General features: G+C 44.5%; 1 protein-coding gene and 1 long non-coding RNA gene across 3 annotated transcripts in view; one reads left to right on the forward strand and one right to left on the reverse strand.

Annotated features, from left to right (window-relative positions):
- Positions 1 to 19,045, forward strand: part of LOC143360360 (uncharacterized) — a 277,601-nt gene that overhangs the window by 77,728 nt on the left and 180,828 nt on the right. The gene's annotated exons all lie outside the window — the stretch shown is intronic.
- Positions 3,053 to 3,414, reverse strand: LOC143360300 (uncharacterized). The gene is made up of 2 exons (XR_013083243.1): positions 3,322 to 3,414; positions 3,053 to 3,243 (listed from the first exon to the last, which is right to left on the reverse strand). It is a non-coding gene; the product is annotated as an uncharacterized LOC143360300 (long non-coding RNA).

Below are 19,045 nucleotides of genomic sequence, written 5' to 3' on the forward strand. Positions count from 1 at the left end.
ATCAAAAAAGAATGTCGAGGCCCGTGTGAGGTTTGCAAGAAAATATTTAAGCTGGAATATAGAGCAATAGAAAAAGTAATTTTTTTCCGACGAATCTAAAATCAATCGAATTTCATCGGATGGACGTTCTTGGTGTTGGAAGAAGCAAGGCGAACCTCTTTTACCGCGTCATGTGAAGCAAACAATACAATTTGGTGGTGGTTCACTTATGGTGTGGGGGTGCATTACGGCGTACGGTGTAGGTTCACTACATCGAATAGAAGGTACGGTGAACCAGTATACGTATAAGGATATTTTAGAAAAAAATTTACTGGAAACAAGTGAAAATATGCCGGTACCAGAGTGTGATGTCGTATTCCAACATGATAACGCTCCTGGGCATTGTGCGAAGAGCGTAAAGAATTGGCTGCAAACTCAACCATTTCAAACCATGGAATGGCCTGCTCAAAGTCCAGACATAAACCCGATTGAAAATGTCTGGGCATACTTAAAATTGAAGTTACAGAATAAATATAGTGCTCCCCCAACAACGATAACTGATTTGTGGCAAAGAGTGCAGGAACAGTGGTATTCTATTACACCAGAATATTGCGAAAATGTAGTATTAAGTATGCCTAAACGTATTCAGGCAATTATCAAGGTTAAAGGTTCATGGACGAAATACTAAGTGTACGAAAATCTGAAATATTTACTCAAAATTAGTTGCGATGCAAAACCGACCTCACGAAAAAAGTTGTATGAAGCGAAATAATAATAATATCACAAATGTTAAGTTTGTTTTGAAAAGCTAAAAGATTGTAGATAATACCAAGTATTTTGTTTCTTTTGTATTCTACATGCAAATATTGAATACAAAATTATTTTTGTTAAAATGTCGTATGTGTGTTCAGTTTTTCTCCTTACTGTATAATTTGAAATGTACTATACAATACTATACAAACGAACTATACAATATTTGTATAGTTTGAATATGTCTGAAACAATATTCTAAAAGACAATCATGCACATGATTGCGCCAGAAAAGAAATTTATGTTTTACTTTGAAATGCAAGACAGCAGCCCAGATAGCACACAGACGTCTTAAAGACGTCTGTCGGTGGACATTCAGACGCCCTAAAAAGACGCCTTGAATGTCCTACGAACGGCTTCCGAACGCCTGTGGAACGTCTCTGGAACGTCTTTGTTACAAAACTGTATGTCTTAAAGATGTCTTTTAAACGTCTGTTAGACGTCTTTAAGACGTCTCGAAGCAGACTTCTGTAAGACGTCTGAAAACAGACGTCTTTAAGACGTCCATAAATGTTAATTAAAATGCAAACAAATATAGATATGACATAAGTCATGCGAAAAGGGATTAGGAGGGAAAAAAACAAATTGCGAGAAGAACGAGTTCAAAATATTGATTTTGTTCATTATAATGAATAGTTTTATATATAAAACTTGAACTTAGAATTGAACTTAGAATTGAAATTGAAATTGAAATTGAAATTGAAATTGAAATTGAAATTGAAATTGAAATTGAAATTGAAATTGAAATTGAAATTGAAATTGAAATTGAAATTGAAATTGAAATTGAAATTGAAATTGAAATTGAAATTGAAATTGAAATTGAAATTGAAATTGAAATTGAAATTGAAATTGAAATTGAAATTGAAATTGAAATTGAAATTGAAATTGAAATTGAAATTGAAATTGAAATTGAAATTGAAATTGAAATTGAAATTGAAATTGAAATTGAAATTGAAATTGAAATTGAAATTGAAATTGAAATTGAAATTGAAATTGAAATTGAAATTGAAATTGAAATTGAAATTGAAATTGAAATTGAAATTGAAATTGAAATTGAAATTGAAATTGAAATTGAAATTGAAATTGAAATTGAAATTGAAATTGAAATTGAAATTGAAATTGAAATTGAAATTGAAATTGAAATTGAAATTGAAATTGAAATTGAAATTGAAATTGAAATTGAAATTGAAATTGAAATTGAAATTGAAATTGAAATTGAAATCAGAAAGAAAATTACAGTTACAACTAATATTAAAATTAAACTTAAAATAGCTTATTAGTAACGTTTATGCGGTCGGACGCCCTCTTCAGCCATAATTGTATTGACGTTTCTGAATTTCTCTTACTGCCGTGGATATTGGCCCTTTCTGCAGCACCTTGAATAAGAATTTCTTTTTTTAGTGATTTGCATACGAATCATCGTTATTATGGTAACACCAAATTAAGGGTAAGAATTACACATTACGAGCTCCGCGATCTTGGAGCAGTGGAAGGGTTTCTTCCTTTTCCTCCCCATCCAACTGTACTGCAGAGCAACTTCATTGGTTAGGAGGGTCGTCAGTACTCTCTTCACAAAGGAATAACATATTGTCTCCGCCTATTTTAGACATTTCCGTAACCTAAAATAAAATTTTATTAATAGGACATTCTGTTAACTAAATGAAAATGAAAGATCAATTACTTTTAGTTTATTTATTACATCTGTAAATTGTACTTACTCCATAATCAAATTCCTCCGGATTGCTTAGAATTTCTTGAAGCAACGTTACCTCTTCTAACGATTTTAGCGGGAATTTTAAATTCGGGAATTTGTTGAGAAACGACACGCTGCGTGATCCTCCTGCGTTATTGATGTGTGTTGTCTCCTTCAGCGCTCGCACCTCTGCTAATACTTCTGTGAGCAGAGCTCTCGTTAAATGGTTATGCTCTATTAGTGTTTTTAACATTCCATCTCTTTCTTGGCACCCCTTGCAGCAGTTATTTTCCGTTTGCTCTCCTATTAATTGTTTGTTAGATATTATATTTTTTAAAGCGAACTTATTTATCTCTAAAATATTTTTCTTAACTTACCAATACTACACTGCTTATCGTAATGTATCTCATCGTCTTGCCCCTCTACCTGCGATTCCTCGCCAACAGAGTGCGAACAAGCGGCTGAAAATAAAATATATTTTGATTAAAACGATATACCAATTACAGGACCAGAATGATTTATAACTATGAATGTAATATATAATGTTTTATAGAGTGCTTCCTTTTGAATTTACATACCTATGTTCCTCTGTTTTTTCAAATCTGGAGCAGGGTAGAAAACTGCTGTCTCGTCAGAGGAAGTACTGTCTTCTAATGTAAATGCTGGCCTCTTTCTTCTCTGCAATGGTGACTCTGCCTCCGATTGCAGATCGCTCGTCTCCTCTGCGGCCTTTGCCTTGTTTCTGGCCTTCATGTAGTCATCTAGAAGCATTAAACGAAAGCGTTACAAGCGTTATTATTTCAATTGTACATTTAGAGTGTATAATAATTGTAACTTACCGAAAGTGCTGTTTCTAAAAATCTTGACCTTGTACTTGGTCCATAAATTGTTACTGGCCTCCATTTTTTTTTATTGCGGTCATCAAACGACCCCGTTGCAGTGGTGGCCAGTAACAATTTTCGCCCTCTAACCACTTTGTTGGCACTGCCTCCACGCTGCCATCTTCGGTGAACTGAACCACCGTCCACGTTACAGTTTCCATTGTTTGCTTGCCTAGAATTGAAAAATACAGTGAAAATTTCTGTGGCATGGTTTATAAGAAAACATACTAATTTAAACATTAATTAAAGAGATATATACGAAAATTAAGAGAAGTTATATCAATGTAACAAATATAGCGGAAGAGCATAAGCAAAAACATGAACGATAACAAATAGTAGCAATAAAAATACTTACTTGTCTGGATATTACAAGAATGACGATGTGGAATTATGTTGTTCTCACTTCACACACTTTGTTATGAGTTCGTGCCGAGGATAAAAAACGGATACACGTTGTTTTAAAATAACGTATTTATTTCGACTAGATTTTATCCCGCGCTTGGTCGCCGGCCGAACTAACATTGGGCGACTTGTTTGTGTGGATCCGCGGTTGTAACAATTCTAGAGGTTGGGAACCTTAATGTGTATTAACCGATAGTTAATTTGTATTATACGATGGTAGCCGATAGCTGTTTCGATATGTCCGGTACGACGGTTTTTTCCTTTCTGCCTCACTGCTTCGGAGTAAGTTCGCAAGTCACCTTGCGGAATGCCTCGATAAGGCCCGTTTGGGGGAAAAACATTCCTTTCCGAAAAATGCCGAAGACGGCCGAAAATTCGCGAGTGACGTTACCCCGAAGCAGCGCGACGACGCGGGCCTGCATGGCCCGCCGCGGATTTATGGCCCTTGGCCTGGTTACGGTCCCGATGGCCAAGGGGACGAACGATTTCTCGGAACACGGGTCCGAGGGTACCTCGAGTAGGTAATAACGGGAAGTACGCGACGTGCCGAAAACACCGCAAGTGTTTTGCACGTGTGGCACAAGGGATGCGGACCCTTGGCCGCTGGCCGCTGATGGTAACCATCAGGCCTGCGAAAGTCCGAATCCGGGACCCTCCGAAGCGCATGGAAATTCTAAAGGACGGGCCCACGGATTGACTTTATGGCCACCTTTCCAATACTGTCAGCTAGAATCTTCGAGTGCCGTATACGACACTCGAGGATTAGCATTCTTCTAAAGTATCGAAGGACAGTATGAAATCGGAAAAGGGCCTCCAACGACATCTGGAGACAACATGAAAATACGCCATAAACATAAAACTACGATATTCTATGGGGGCCACGGCATGCGTCCTCTCGGAACCGTACACACTTGCTCCTGCTCCCAGATCGATTCACTCGCAAAATTACTTAAAGTGCCGAATACGTCTCGGGATGGTTCCACGATAAGTAATGAGAAGTCACTCACACCCCTAGAAGACACCCTCGCCCATCCCCACTCCGCGGCCAAATCCCTTAAGAACAAGATATCGTCCACAGTAAAGACCCCTAACTTTCTAAACATGTGTCAACGAAAGCTCCCCATCGGGTGTGAGTACAACCTCAAGTTGCCAGCCATCGCACAGTGGCGAATTCGGCCGAGTTCGTGGCCAAAATTCGTATCTTCAAATCTATGATGAATTATTGAAATAAATGACGACGATACGACTCCCCTAAAGACGTCTTTTTCAAGACGTGGTTTTAACGTCTGAAATAAATACCGAAATAAAACTAACATCTGAAATATAACTATCATATGTTAGTACTTTTTAATTTGCACTATGTATGTACAATATCTCTTTTTTTACACAGAAAAGCATGCGTTTATGTTTTAAAAGTTAACACCAACACTAAAAAATATTGTTCACAGAAAGTAAAAAATAGTTTTAAAAACTACAGTTCTTATATAATATAATATATATATAATAAATAATATATTTCAATCATTCATTTTCTAATTCAAAACAACTCGACAAAAAGGCCCGTTCTTGCAGCAGAGAAATACTGGGTGTTTATTGCTAGTTTTGCTGCTCGGTGCGAAAGCCAGCTACAGCCGGACTCGCACAGAACCTTGGGGAAAACCCATGCCCTCGAGCTTCGCTGTTCTTTATCCACGTTTGGCAGTTAATGAAACAATAGAATTTCCTGGCCGATCATTGTTCCCGGCCAGACCCGCGTTTTAGATCGAGAAAACCCTGTATGCCGTTTATTGTTTTATTAGTAGCTGAAGCAGGTTGCTCAGGTAGCAGCGTGTCGCGTGCAACACCAGCGGGTAACACCTCAATGGGTGGTAATGGAAGATTACCCATTTTATTTGAATCAGGGAGCGAAATGGTTCTGAAAATAAGTTTCCAACTCTTATATTTATCGGTTCTGTTTAAAACAGTTATGAAGAACCGAAATATTTAATCTTGAAAAAGACAGCGATGTCTTAAAGATTTTTTATAAGACCTCTGAAATGAAACGTCTCGAAAAAGACGTCTTAAAGACGTTTTATTTTAGACGTAAAAATGACAACTCCAAAAAGACGTTTTTAAGACGTCTTAAAGACGTCTGAAATAAGACGTCGTTTTTACGTCTTAAAGACGTCTGAAATAAGACGTCGTTTTTAAGTCTGAAATAAGGCGTCGCCTTTTCCAGACGTAAGACTTTCAGACGTAAAATGGACGTCTTTAAGACGTCGCGTGCTATCTGGGAGGATACCTATATGATTGTGTGCTTGCGGTCGGATTTAACTAATGAGTATATTGTAGACACAATACTACTCCTGGAGTCTAATTTCTATATATTTAACAATATTTTTAAATTGAGGATTCTATGTTGTTATCCAAAAAGCCATCATGAACCTAATACATAAGGAAACTTATGCAATTTTATATTTACTTTTAAGGTTTTTAACCCTTTGCACTCGAAGCTATTTTATCTCCAAAACGAAACATTTCTCCCGACCTAGAATATTTCCCTTCTATATATATACGAAAATATATATATATACGAAAATGGTGCAATTTACTCGTACGATACTGAAGTATTAGTAATCTATTAAATACAAACAAATTTAATAATGTAAAAAATATTTTGAATAATGATACAGCAATTTTTAGTGGCGCCTCACAGTCGTCATTTGAGTGCTAAAGGTTAATAAAACGGCTATATGATACAGTGCATGCTATATGGACATTTTTACAGTCAATTATAAATGTCAATTATAAATCATTCAAAAAATATTATATCGAGTCGACAAAATTATTCATTATTTTTTCTATCCTTGGTTCTACAGGCCACCATCAGTACACAAGATTTGGATACATGGACCTTATGTAGTCAAAAACTGTATCTTACCCATTGGTACCTATTCAGAAGAAGTTCTGGAAATTTTAAACAAATCATTTAAAAAATATACAGCAAAATACAGTCGAAAGATGTTACGAATTAAAACAAATGAGGACACATTTGACAGGATGATGGTACATTCGGATCCATGTATTTCACTGAGTGATATTCAACATAAAATCTCTAAGAAACAAATACCATCTGAAGTTTTACAACTACTAACGGATGCATCAGTAGAAGATCAATGTATTGATTCCGATTCTCAGGATGAAACACGAAATAAAGAGATTTCAAAAAGTATTCAAAAACATTGATGTTTCAATGTGATGTTGAAACGAATGTTCATAGATAGAAAAACGTTTATATTCTTACATAAATATGCAATATCACTTTTTACATAAATATTTCATTTTTTCTTCACGAACGGTTAATTAAAATGTTAATCTAACATTGAATCCGTGATCAGCGACCTCAAAAACCTTCGGATACGGTATTTTTTAGAAAGGCTTTTAATCTTTTTCTAGTGTTTTTAATGCTTGGCCAGTTTTTGGTCGTTTTTGTACACTGCGTTGACGATCATTCAGCGGCTCTTAACAGTGTAAAGGCCTAACCCAGACCAGTTTTATGGATTGTTTAAACATTCGAACTTCGTGCTAGCTCACAGTTGAATCATTCGATAATATATTGTTACATTCAAATAAAAAGTTTATTATCTTTGTTAGGAAGAATTATTGTATAGACTTGTTACGAGCCAGGGCTGCGAGCAACGCGAGAGGCCGACGAGGGGGTGTTACCCCAGGAATATGGTTTCAATTTGTTAGTTAGGTACGCGGACGCACCCAATGCGAAATCGGGGACCCGCTAGGATAGTTGACGTCGAGGACGCACCTGATGCGAAATCAGGGAACCTCTGGGAGGTTGGAGTCAAACGCAGACGCACCCGATGCGAAACCGAGGAGCCACTAGGAGGATGAAACTTCGCGAACGTACCCAATGCGAAATCGGGGAGTCACTAGTGTTACGAGCCAGGGCTATGAGCAGCGCGAGAGGCCGGCGAGGGGATTTTTACCCCAGGAATATGGTTTCAATTGTTAGTTAGGTACGCGGACGCACCCGATGCGAAATCGAGGAGCCGCTAGGATAGTTGACGTCGAGGACGCACCTGATGCGAAATCAGGGAACCTCTGGGAGGTTGGTGTCAAACGCAGACGCACCCGATGCGAAATCGAGGAGCTACTAGGAGGATGAAACTTCGTGCACGCACCCGATGCGAAATCGAGGAGTCACTAGGGAACACGCGGCGAACCCGATACGAAAGGAGGTTGTATAAGAGCGCGGACGCACCTGATGCGAAATCAGGGAGCTGCTAGGATGCGGAAGAACCCAATGCGAAATCGGGGTTCCGCCTAGGATGGTATAATTTCGTGGACGCACTCAATGCGAAATCGAGGAGCCACTAGGTTGGAGAAATCTTCGTTGAATCGAATTTAAGTATTAGTAAGCCTCGTAACTTCTATATAATTTAATTGATACAATCCGAGCGGTTAGATTGTATCGTGTGGGAACGTTCAATTATTATATTAGGATTTTAGGCAATAATTAAGGGTACGCGAGTTAACAAACAAGACAATTTATTCTGAATTGAAATTACTACAAGTGTTGTTGTTTGTGTCGCGAATGAATATAATAAATGTACAATTAGAGGAATTGTTTACCTATGTTGCACGGTGTTGACGCACTGGCAATGCGGGGTTAGATGGCGATTGTTGAATGCCAAATAGAATATATACCGAACTAACGGAATCTATAAGGTTATGAATTGATTCGAAAGGGACTTTAACCCGATCTCACTAGACTTGACTCTGTAACGCGACGTGACTGCACGATTACTATAACGTTACGGAACCGTTTCTGAATCTTGACTGAACCGCTTCTCGACTAACCGAAGAGGATGAAAACGAATGGGTTTATATACCTTGAAAATGAAAGGGGTACTCTGTTTAAGATTTGATATCGCGTAGGGTCACAGTCACATTTTTTGTCACTTCTAATGAAAAGCAGGGCTCAGTTAGATTTTCGTTGAAAGGGGTTAATGAAGGTTATCCGGGCTATTTCCTATCAGAATATTGATTAACGGATGCCAGAAGGGAGTGTTTAGAGATTTTGGTATAAAGAAGGCATACAGTATCTTTCGTTAATAAAAGGGGCCTGTTGGGACGCTTTTCGTTCTCAGAAAAGAGATTAGAAATTCTAATCGAAATAAACGTGGAGAACGTCTCCATACGTAACACTAGGTTGGACACGCGGTGAACCCGATATGAAAGGAAGGTGGAAAACTCACAGACGGACCCGATGCAAAATCAGGGAGCTGCTAGGATACGGAAGAACCCAATGCGAAATCGGGGATCCGCTAAGATGGTATAGTTTTCGTGGACGCACCCAATGTGGTATCGGGGAGCCACTAGGTTGAAGAAATCTTTGTTGATTTGAATTTAAGATTAGTAAGCCTCGTAACTTATATATAATTTAATTGATACAATCCGAGCGGTAAGATTTTATCATGTGGGAACGTTCAATTATTAGATTAGGATATTAGGCAATAATTAGAGGTTGTAGATTACGCGAGTTAACAAACAAGACAAATATATTCTGAATTCAAATAATTACAAATATAGTTGTTTGTGTCGCGAGTGAATGTAATAAGTGTACAATTGGAGAAATTGTTACCTATGATGCACGGTGTTGACGCACTGGCAATGCGGGGTTGGAGAGCGATTGTTGAATGCCAAATAGAACATATACCGAACTAACGGAATCTATAAGGTTACGAATTTGATTCGAAAGAGGCTTTAATCCTATCTCACTAGAATTGACGCGACGTGACTGCACGAGTACTAAACCGCGTCTGAATCTCAACTGAACCGCTTCTCAACTGAACCAAAGAGGATGAAAATGAACGGGTTTATATACCTTGAAAATGAAAGGGGTACTCTGTTTAAGATTTAATGTCGCGTAGGGTCACAGTCACATTTTTTGTCACTTCTAATGAAGAGCAGGCCTCAGCTAGATTTTCGTTGAAAGGGGTTAATGAAGGTTATCCGGGCAATTTCCTATCAGAATATTGATTAACGGATGCCAGAAGGGAGTGTCTAGAGATTTTGATATAAAGAAGGCATACAGTATCTTTCGTTAATAAAAGGGGCCTGTTGGGACGCTTTTCGTTCTCAGAAAAGAGATTAGAAATTCTAATCGAAATGAACGTGGAGAACGTCTCCATACGTAACAGACTTGTAACGATCGGCGGTGCAGGAGAGCGTGCCGGCTCAGTCGGCCGTCCGGGGTCCCTGAACCGCGAATGAGGAGTGTTACGGTGAAATGGCTGGTTTCGTGAAACAACGCCGTGTTTCACTTTCGCGATTCGATACTTAAAGATTTCGGGAATACAACCTTGCTTTTATTTGAAAACTTGGATCGGCAAGGCGTGCCGTAGCACAGGTAATCGTCGACTGCTGGATACATGAGTTTGGGGTCTTATATATTAACAGGTAATTTTGTTTGAGGTACAAAGGTTTGGGACTGTTTAATGGTTCAAAGTGTTGGGCGTTCAGTCAGTCGTGAACTTGAGCCTGGTGACGTGTTGCGAGGGTTGTTGTCTTGTCTTATCGGACCGTGACAGGAGACGGGTTTCGGCTGAGTATTATGTGTATTTCCTTACGGACTAATATTTACAATGGCCACGCTAGGCGTGACTTAGCGACTATGGAATGCACGGCGGATGCGGCTTACTGGCTACGGTACGGCTTAACGGCTATGGTGTTTGCGGCGGACGCGTCTTATTACTGGCTACGGTACCCTGCATCGGCACGTTGTCGGCGGAGGCGTCTCGGTGCCCACGGGTTTAGAGCTATAACTTAGAACTACAACGGTACAACTTATCGGGTAAAAAGGAATATAAACTGAAAGCAAAATGAGAAAGAATTACATTTTTGGAGATTTGAGACTTTCACGGCCCGGCATCATACCGTTTTATTTGATAAGACATTAACAATTCATTAACGTTAACCGCACCGCAATAGAATTTTGGATGACGCGCATACATGTCAAACGCGCTTAACTGGTTAATAGATAAATATAATTGCAAGCCACATATCCATATGGTTAATTGATTCTAGTCAGTAACTTTCTAAAATATAATACTTATTTTTGTTTGAATATTTTTAATTTTTTAAATAATACAGTAATAACACATTTTTGTTATTTCGTCAAATGTAATAAAATTCAATGATTCAAAAATTATGGATTACTCTTGTTTGAAAGCTTGAAAGTTTTCAATTATTATTCATTTTTCATTATCATACAGACATTTCCGTTGGTGTGACCAACAAATGTTTCATACAAAAAGCACTCAGAGCTCAGTCTTCTACAAATCTCAATATTATCTCGATACATCACACATGTCGGACGGCCCGAGCGTTTCGGGCGGCCCGTGAGCCGACTTTATCGTGCGGGTTCGAAAAGAATCGGGCAAGCGAGTTATCGCGATACAAACAGGGGATACATATAAGGTTAACGATAGTTGAGGAAATTTGTGAAGAAGCAAAATGTTAAAAGAGAACCTCTTTGTATTCCCACAGGAAAACCAATAAACCATTTATTGGTTCATTCGTTTCAGGTAAGAATTGCGGTAGTATTTTTGAAATCATATAACAGTTAATAAAAATATCACTCCCTAAAAAATTGTCATAATTTACCTTATTTTTATACCTTCTAGGTGTATGTAACTCCTTAAGGATATTTTAATGATATTATCTTTGGTAGTGTGATGTTGGGGTGTTAAGTGAAGGATTCACCCAATACAACAATAACCATTTATTAATAAAACAACAAAAATTCAACAACGTAACAAGGAACAAATAAAACAACAAATAACGACGCGACAAAATGTCAACGCTACGGAACTTGTTAATACTAGGACGGATGACTACAAACAACTCACGACAACTGACGACGACTGACGACGACTGACGACGACTGACGAAGACTGACGACAACTGACTGACCCCCGTCATCCGTCAGAATCCGCGCTTATATCTATTCCCCGTGCCTCCAGGAATTTCCTTCGAACAAGGAAACTTCTGGAGTGGGGATGTCGCTTCCTGTACGTGCCCCTTGGAGAAAGTTCGTGTCTTTGCACCGCACATCCGTGTCCTGGCGAAAGTCAAGGGTTGGCGGCCAAATGTGCACGCCAAGGAAAAACCCCGAACCTGGTCGCCAAATGTGCACCGCAGGTAGGAACAGACTTCCGGCGACTAAGTGTGCGCTCGGGAAGAGCTTGGGCCTGGCGACCAAATGCGTCCAAGGTCCCAGCCCGCGGACGACGCTCCTACTTGGGTCCGATCAACCCTTCTCCAAGGGGTCCGCCACATTATCTATACATATGTAACTTCATTATGAACAAATACTTTAGAATTCCAGAAATATTATCATTTAAGTTTATCAACGTGAAACTTATATTATTTTAAATTTTAATACAAATAAAGATTGTACACATGTTTGCCGAATATTCTAATACAGTTATAAAAAAAAACCAAGTATATTAAAAATCACGTGGTAAGTTATGAATGAAATACCATTATTACCATTATCTATGTTCCGTCGTTCGGGACGGGAATTGCCGGTGTAACGGAGGGACGTGCACGAAAGAAACAGTCACTTACGCAACACAACACAAGCCATGTATTTAACTATTTACAGCGTATGTACAGTTCGCGGAGGCGCGAGGGTACTGGTGCACTCGGCGTGCTTTCGGCCGCAGCGTGAATCGCGTGAAAGGATCGCGATACTTGGCCGTTCGAGAGTTGCGTTCGTAAAAGTGCTTAGGCGCGCTTCGGTTCGCGAGAGAATTACAGCTCGAATTCGAAGTGCGCGTCGGTGCGCGGGGTGTATATCACCCGGGCCTTCCCGACGGGGGAAGGGTGTCGCGGGGTAGCGTTGCCGAACGGTTCGGCGGTAACCGTCTTCTCGAGGCGCGACCTCTGTTCGAATTCGCCCGGTGCGGGCGACCGTTGGCGTGCGCGCTCGCTTGTTTGGGGACCGTGGCGGTCCTTACGGTCGGGCGGTCGTTGCTCCCGTTTCTCTGTCGGGCTCACTCGGCTGACGATTGAGCCCGAACATTCCGCCCGCCTCAGCTTCCGCTGACGTAATCTTAAATCTAACGTTTACAAGTACTGTAAGAGCAGTATTTTTAATTAACCACTTTATTGTCAGAAGAGTAGGTCGATAAATACAATACAACAAGACGATTACACCAAATAGTTCGCGCGCCGAAAGAATATACAAGAAGACCTAATCCGTGTTCCGTATTCGTATTCCGTGTTCGTAGCCGTTTGTCGTTATCGTGATTAAATCGTATCGGATCGTGTCGTATCGTATCGTTCGTCTAAACCGCGTGCTCGTTCTTTCGCGACTGCCCGTCGCCGCGCGGACGAGTCCTTTTATTCGCGCCTTCATCGAACGTTCTCGATCTTTTCCTACGCGATTTGGACGTTAGGGTAAATGGCCTAACGTCCGCCGCTCGTTCTCGCGGTCGCTACCGTTTGTTGTCCGGGCGGTCACAACACCGTCGCCGCTCACGCAGACGCCCGCACACATGCTCGCAGGAGAGTTCGGCGGCCTCGTTTGGGCGTTTTTATGCCTGTTTATGTGTCTTCCGTGGTCGCGAACTCTCCTTTCCGCGTCTGCCTCCTACAGTACTGCTTAAACCTAACGCTTACAACTACTGCTTAAATCTAACGCTTACAACTACTTCGCTAATTACATTTACATATTTACATATACAGGGTGGCCCACATAACTCTGAACAGCTCAATATCTCGAAAACTATGCCATCGATTTTAAAGTTCTTAGTCTTAAATTGCATGGAACTGAAGGGCCTTTCTGACTACATAAACGTGAAGTGGCCTCCCTTCCCTTTTAACGGGGGAGGGGAGGTACCTTTCTAATTTTAAATGGAACACCCTATAAAATGTTACATATTTAGATTCTACAGGAAAAAACAAGTCAATTTTGTCTGAAACATTTTTTTGTCAGAATCTTCCATGATGAGATATAACAGTTTGATGTTTCGAGTTGTAGGTACTTGAAGCGCTCGGAAATAGCGTTATGGAATTATACGCGCTTGAGTCCTTTGCTTATTCGTGAAGAAATAAAATGTACTTTAAATTAAATGTTCAAAATGTCCACCACGGGCTTGTAAACATTTATTTACTCGAAACATCAAAGTTGTTCTAACATTTTTTAACATTTCGGGAGTCACTGAAGCGCAAGCGTTACGTATTCTTTGTTTCATATCCTCTTTTGTCGTCGGTGGTTCAAACATAACTTTGTCCTTTACATATCCCCATAAGAAAAAATCTAATGGTGTTAGATCGGGGGATCGAGGAGGCCATTGACGAGGTCCCCCACGACTTATCCATTTGTTCCCAAATTTTTCGTTCAAAAATTGCCTGGTGATGATTGCAAAATGTAGAGGAGCGCCGTCTTGTTGGAACCACATTTCTCTTCTAACGTGCAGTGGCACATCTTCCAAAAGCGCAGGCAAATGATTTTTTAAGAAATCACAATAACTTGCAGATGTTACAGTTTCTTGAAAAAAATAAGGTCCAATCACAAAATCTCCTATTAGGCCACACCAAACATTTAAAGACCATCGATGTTGAAAGGGAACACATCGCATCCAATTTGGGTTTTCCACGGCCCAATAATGCAGATTATGTCTATTTACATGCCCTGAATTCATAAAAGTGGCCTCATCGAAAAAAAGTATTTTGCACAAAAAGTCATTTTCCGCCACACCCTGCAGCCACTCACAAAATCTTACGCGGTGATCGTAATCTGCTATCGAAAGCTCTTGTGATAAAACCATGTGATATGGATGATACTTTTGCCGTTTCAAAATTCGTTGAATTGATGAACGACTAATATGTCATGTTTGTGCAAGTGTACGTTGACTAATATGAGGATTTAATATAATTGCAGCAAGAATACTGGCACTATTATTTTCATTAGTGACAGCTTTAGGTTTATTGTGAGTTTTTTTACACAATTCACCGTGCTCGCGAAGCCGCTTTTCTAAATTATGAAATGTTGCATGACATTTTTTGATCCCATAACGTTCAAAAAACATCACTGCTGCACGCCGATAATTTTTTTGGCATTCACCTAACGTTAATAACATATTCACTTCTGTGTCAAAAGTAGCCATAATCACAATGTTACTGCTTGAATAACAGCTCTAAACTGAAAACGTTTTCATAGATAAGTGAGTCAAACTCAAGAATTGTAAATATTATTGTTTGTGTTTCTTCATGAATAAGCAAAGGACTCAAGCGCGTATAATTCCATAACGCTATTTCCGAGCGCTTCAAGTACCTACAACTCGAAACTTCAAACTGTTGTATCTCATCATGGAAGATTCTGACAAAAAAATGTTTCAGACAAAATTGACTTGTTTTTTCCTGTAGAATCTAAATATGTAACATTTTATAGGGTGTTCCATTTAAAATTAGAAAGGTACCTCCCCTCCCCCGTTAAAAGGGAAGGGAGGCCACTTCACGTTTATGTAGTCAGAAAGGCCCTTCAGTTCCATGCAATTTAAGACTAAGAACTTTAAAATCGATGGCATAGTTTTTTCGAGATATTGAGCTGTTCAGAGTTATGTGGGCCACCCTGTATACAACGTGCCGCGAGTGGTCGGGTCTACGCCGCCCGCCGTCTAGCACTCGGGATCGCGGCGCAGCGCGCCTCAGCCGCTACGGTGTCGCGGTCGCGGTAGGGGGGGGGAGGGTTCTCCCGGCGGTTCCACCGGCAATCGCACGAGCTGCACGATCGGTCGCTTGAACTTTCCTCCTGCAGTTCGGACGGTGGCGACACGGACGCGGTTGTCCACTCCGGGGTGGATGGTTTCGACGCGCGCGAGCCGCCAGACGGCTGGCGGGCTGTTGGGGTCTCGAATTACCACCAACCCCCCGGGTCGGAGGTTGGCTTCTGGGCGCCACCACTTGCTCCGTTCCTGCAGGGTGTGCAGGTACTCCCGCTGTCACTGCTTCCAGAAGCTCGTTCGCATATGCTCGACCTCTTGCCACCGGGACAGTGGCGTCGCCGAACGGTCTGGGGGGCGTACTCCGGGCAGCGTGAGGGTCGGTGTCCCCGTCAAAAAATGTCCCGGAGTGAGTGCCGCGTAGTCGTCGGGGCTGCGTGAGAGGGTGGTGAGGGGGCGGGAGTTGAGGCATGCCTCGATAGCGCACAGCAGCGTCGCCATTTCCTCGAACGTGAGGGTGTGCGTGCCCACTACCCTTGCGAGATGGCGTTTTACCGCCTCAACTCCCGCCTCCCACAGGCCCCCGAAATGTGGTGCCCCGGGTGGGGTGAATCGCCACGCGATCTCCGCCTGTCCGAGGAACGCGACAGCCTCGGGGGAGGTGGCGGCGCTGCGGCCTATCGCTGTGAGCTCCCGCGCGGCTCCACGGAAATTGGTTCCGTTATCAGAGAACACCTCCGTGGGCCGGCCTCGGCGGGAGGCGAAGCGGCGCAGTGCGGCCAAGAACCCCGCGGTGGTGCAGTCGCTTACGAGCTCCAAGTGGACCGCGCGTGTCGCGAAGCAGACGAAAACCGCGATGTACGCCTTCTGCGCCTTGTATCCTTGGCCCTTGCCCATGCGGGTCCAGACGGGGCCCGCGTAGTCGACTCCGACGTGCGAGAAGGGCCGAGAAGGCTCGACCCTGGCGCGCGGTAAGGAGGCCATGACCTGTGAAGCGGGCGTGGCGCGGTGGCGGGCACAGGTCACGCACCGCCAAATCACTTTCCGAACTAACTCGCGGGCTCCTAAGGGCCAGTACGTCCTCCGTAACACGCTCAGGGTGAGCTGCGGCCTTCCGTGGAGGGTGGCTTGATGTGTCGCGTCGACGAGGAGCTCGACAAGCGGGTGCTTCGGTAGAATAATCGGGTGCATCTCGTCGTAGGGGAGGGACGCCTGCGTCAGTCTTCCTCCCACCCGGAGGAGCCCCGCGGCGTCGACGAGCGGGTTCAGACGCCTCAGGGGAGAAGCCTGTCCGACGTACTGCTTGGTTTTGGCCCGGGCCAGTTCTTCGCGGAAAGCGGTGCGTTGCAGCCACCGGAGCCAAACGGTTCGCGACTGTCGCATCGTGGCGGCGGGGTCAGAGGGTACTGGGGTGCCCATTCTCCGCCATTCTAACACTGCGTTACGCGAAGTAGTTTCGCCCACGTGGAGACGTTCGTGGGGAGCGAGGCCGAGGGGCTCTCCTCATCATAGCGGGCACGCGCGGTGTGTACCCTTACATCGAGGCTCGGTGCCTCGAGGGTCGCTGGGCGGGCTCGTGGCCAGCCGGACGGTGGACCCAGGAGCCACTTTGGTCCTCTCCACCACAGGTCGTGGCGAAGAAACTCGCCGGCGAGCATACCGCGGGAGGCGCAGTCCGCGGGGTTGTCGGCGGTTCCGACATGCCGCCAGGTCGTGTCCGGCAGCGTCTCGTGGATGAGGCCCACGCGGTTCGCTACGAACACCGTCCACGTGGAGGGGGTCTGAGCTAGCCACGCGAGTACGACCTCCGAGTCCGTCCAGGCGAAGAGGTCGAGGTGGTCAGCGAGGGTCTCGTCGGCGATGCGGCGTAACAGCTGGGCCAGCAGTGCGGCCGCGCAGAGCTCTAACCGGGGAATGCTCACCGTTTTCAGGGGTGCGACCTTGATGCGAGAGGCCACGAGAGTCACGCGGACTCGTGCTGAGTCGCCCGGCGGCGACCTTGACACCAGATAAACTACCGCCCCATAAGCGCGAGAGGACGCGTCGGCCAACCCGTGCAGCTCGTACCGATCCCCGTCGCGCGGGTTTTGACGCACGCCTAGCCATCGGGGTATGTGGGCGCGGTGCAGAGCAGGCAATTCTGTGATGATCGAGCCCCAGGACGGCTCGAGTTCAGGCGGGATTGGATCGTCCCATTCGGACCCTCTCAGCCACAGCTCCTGGAGCATTATTTTCGCTTTAATGACCGCCGGTGCGGCCCAGCCCAACGGGTCGTACAGACGGGCTATTGTGGACAGGACGTCTCTCTTCGTGGCTCGGGAGCCGTCCTCGCGTTCTACGGAGAATCCGAATGAGTCCGACTCGGGGCTCCAGTCCACCCCGAGCACCGGGTGGTTGGAGGGGGCGCCTTGGGTCAGGTCGACAGAGTGCGGTCTAGTCTTCGCGGTCAGCACCAGAGGGGTGCTGGCCGCCCATTTCGCGAGCCCGAAATGCGCTCCCCTCGTCCTTCGCAAGCTCGCCTAGAACCCGTTGAGACAGGTACGGAGCGCACGCAGTACCGTACGTCACCGTCGTCAGGCGGAACGCTCGCGGTTTCTGGTGAGGCTCGCGTCGCCACACTATTCGCTGCAGGTCAACGTCGTCGTCGTGTACGCGGATCTGGCGGAACATCTTCGTGATGTTGGCCTTGAGCGCTACTCGGGGGAGTCGCCACCGGAGTAAGACCGCGAAGATGTCTAGCTGGAGCTTGGGGCCCGGCAATAGCAGGTCGTTGAGCGACCGTCCGTTGGAGGAGGGGCTGGACCCGTTGAATACGACCCGGACCTTCGGGGTTCCGTCCTCCGCCCGTTTCACCACCAGGTGGTGGGGCAGGTATACCGCGGAGTGCTGGTCGGAGGAGTCCGGTGCCTCCTCCATGTGGTCTAGGGCCTCCTTCGTACTCCTTCAAAAAATCGCGGAACGCCACCTCCAACGGGGGTTCGCCACGAAGTCGCCACTCGACTCCCCGGAGAACCGAGAGGGCGCGGTTCTGCGACGCTCCGAGGGGGAGGGGGGCTCGGTCCGCAGGGGGAGGCGTACTATGTACCGGCCGTCCGCCCGCCGTGCCACAGTGGCCACGAAATTCTCCTTGCACCTCGTCTCATCGGGAGAGAGAGTGGAGGTGGGTGCCGCTTCCTCTATTTCCCAGAAGGCCCGCAGCTGTGTTTTGAGGTCGTCTTTTGCCCGGCAGAGTAGCGAGGTCGCGACGGTGCTGGAAGGTCCGCGACGAGTGACCGTGGGGCCCGAGATGACCCATCCGAACGCGGTCTCCTGCGCAATCGGGCTTCCTGGCTCTCCGCGGCGCAGGCCAGGGCGGAGGTGGGCCCCGTAGTGATCCGCCCCGATGAGAAGGTCTACGGGGAGGCAGCGTCCCGGTTCCGGATCCGCGAGGGTCAGGTCACGCAGGTGCGGAAACGCGTAAATATCTGTCTCGAGCCGAGGTGCGTAGGACATGATCTGCTGTAGTACCAGCGCGCTCATCGGGTAGGTGGGCGGCGCCAGGCCGGCACCGC

The sequence above is a fragment of the Halictus rubicundus genome, chromosome 13 (genome assembly GCF_050948215.1).
Source record: "Halictus rubicundus isolate RS-2024b chromosome 13, iyHalRubi1_principal, whole genome shotgun sequence".
NCBI lineage: Eukaryota > Metazoa > Arthropoda > Insecta > Hymenoptera > Halictidae > Halictus > Halictus rubicundus.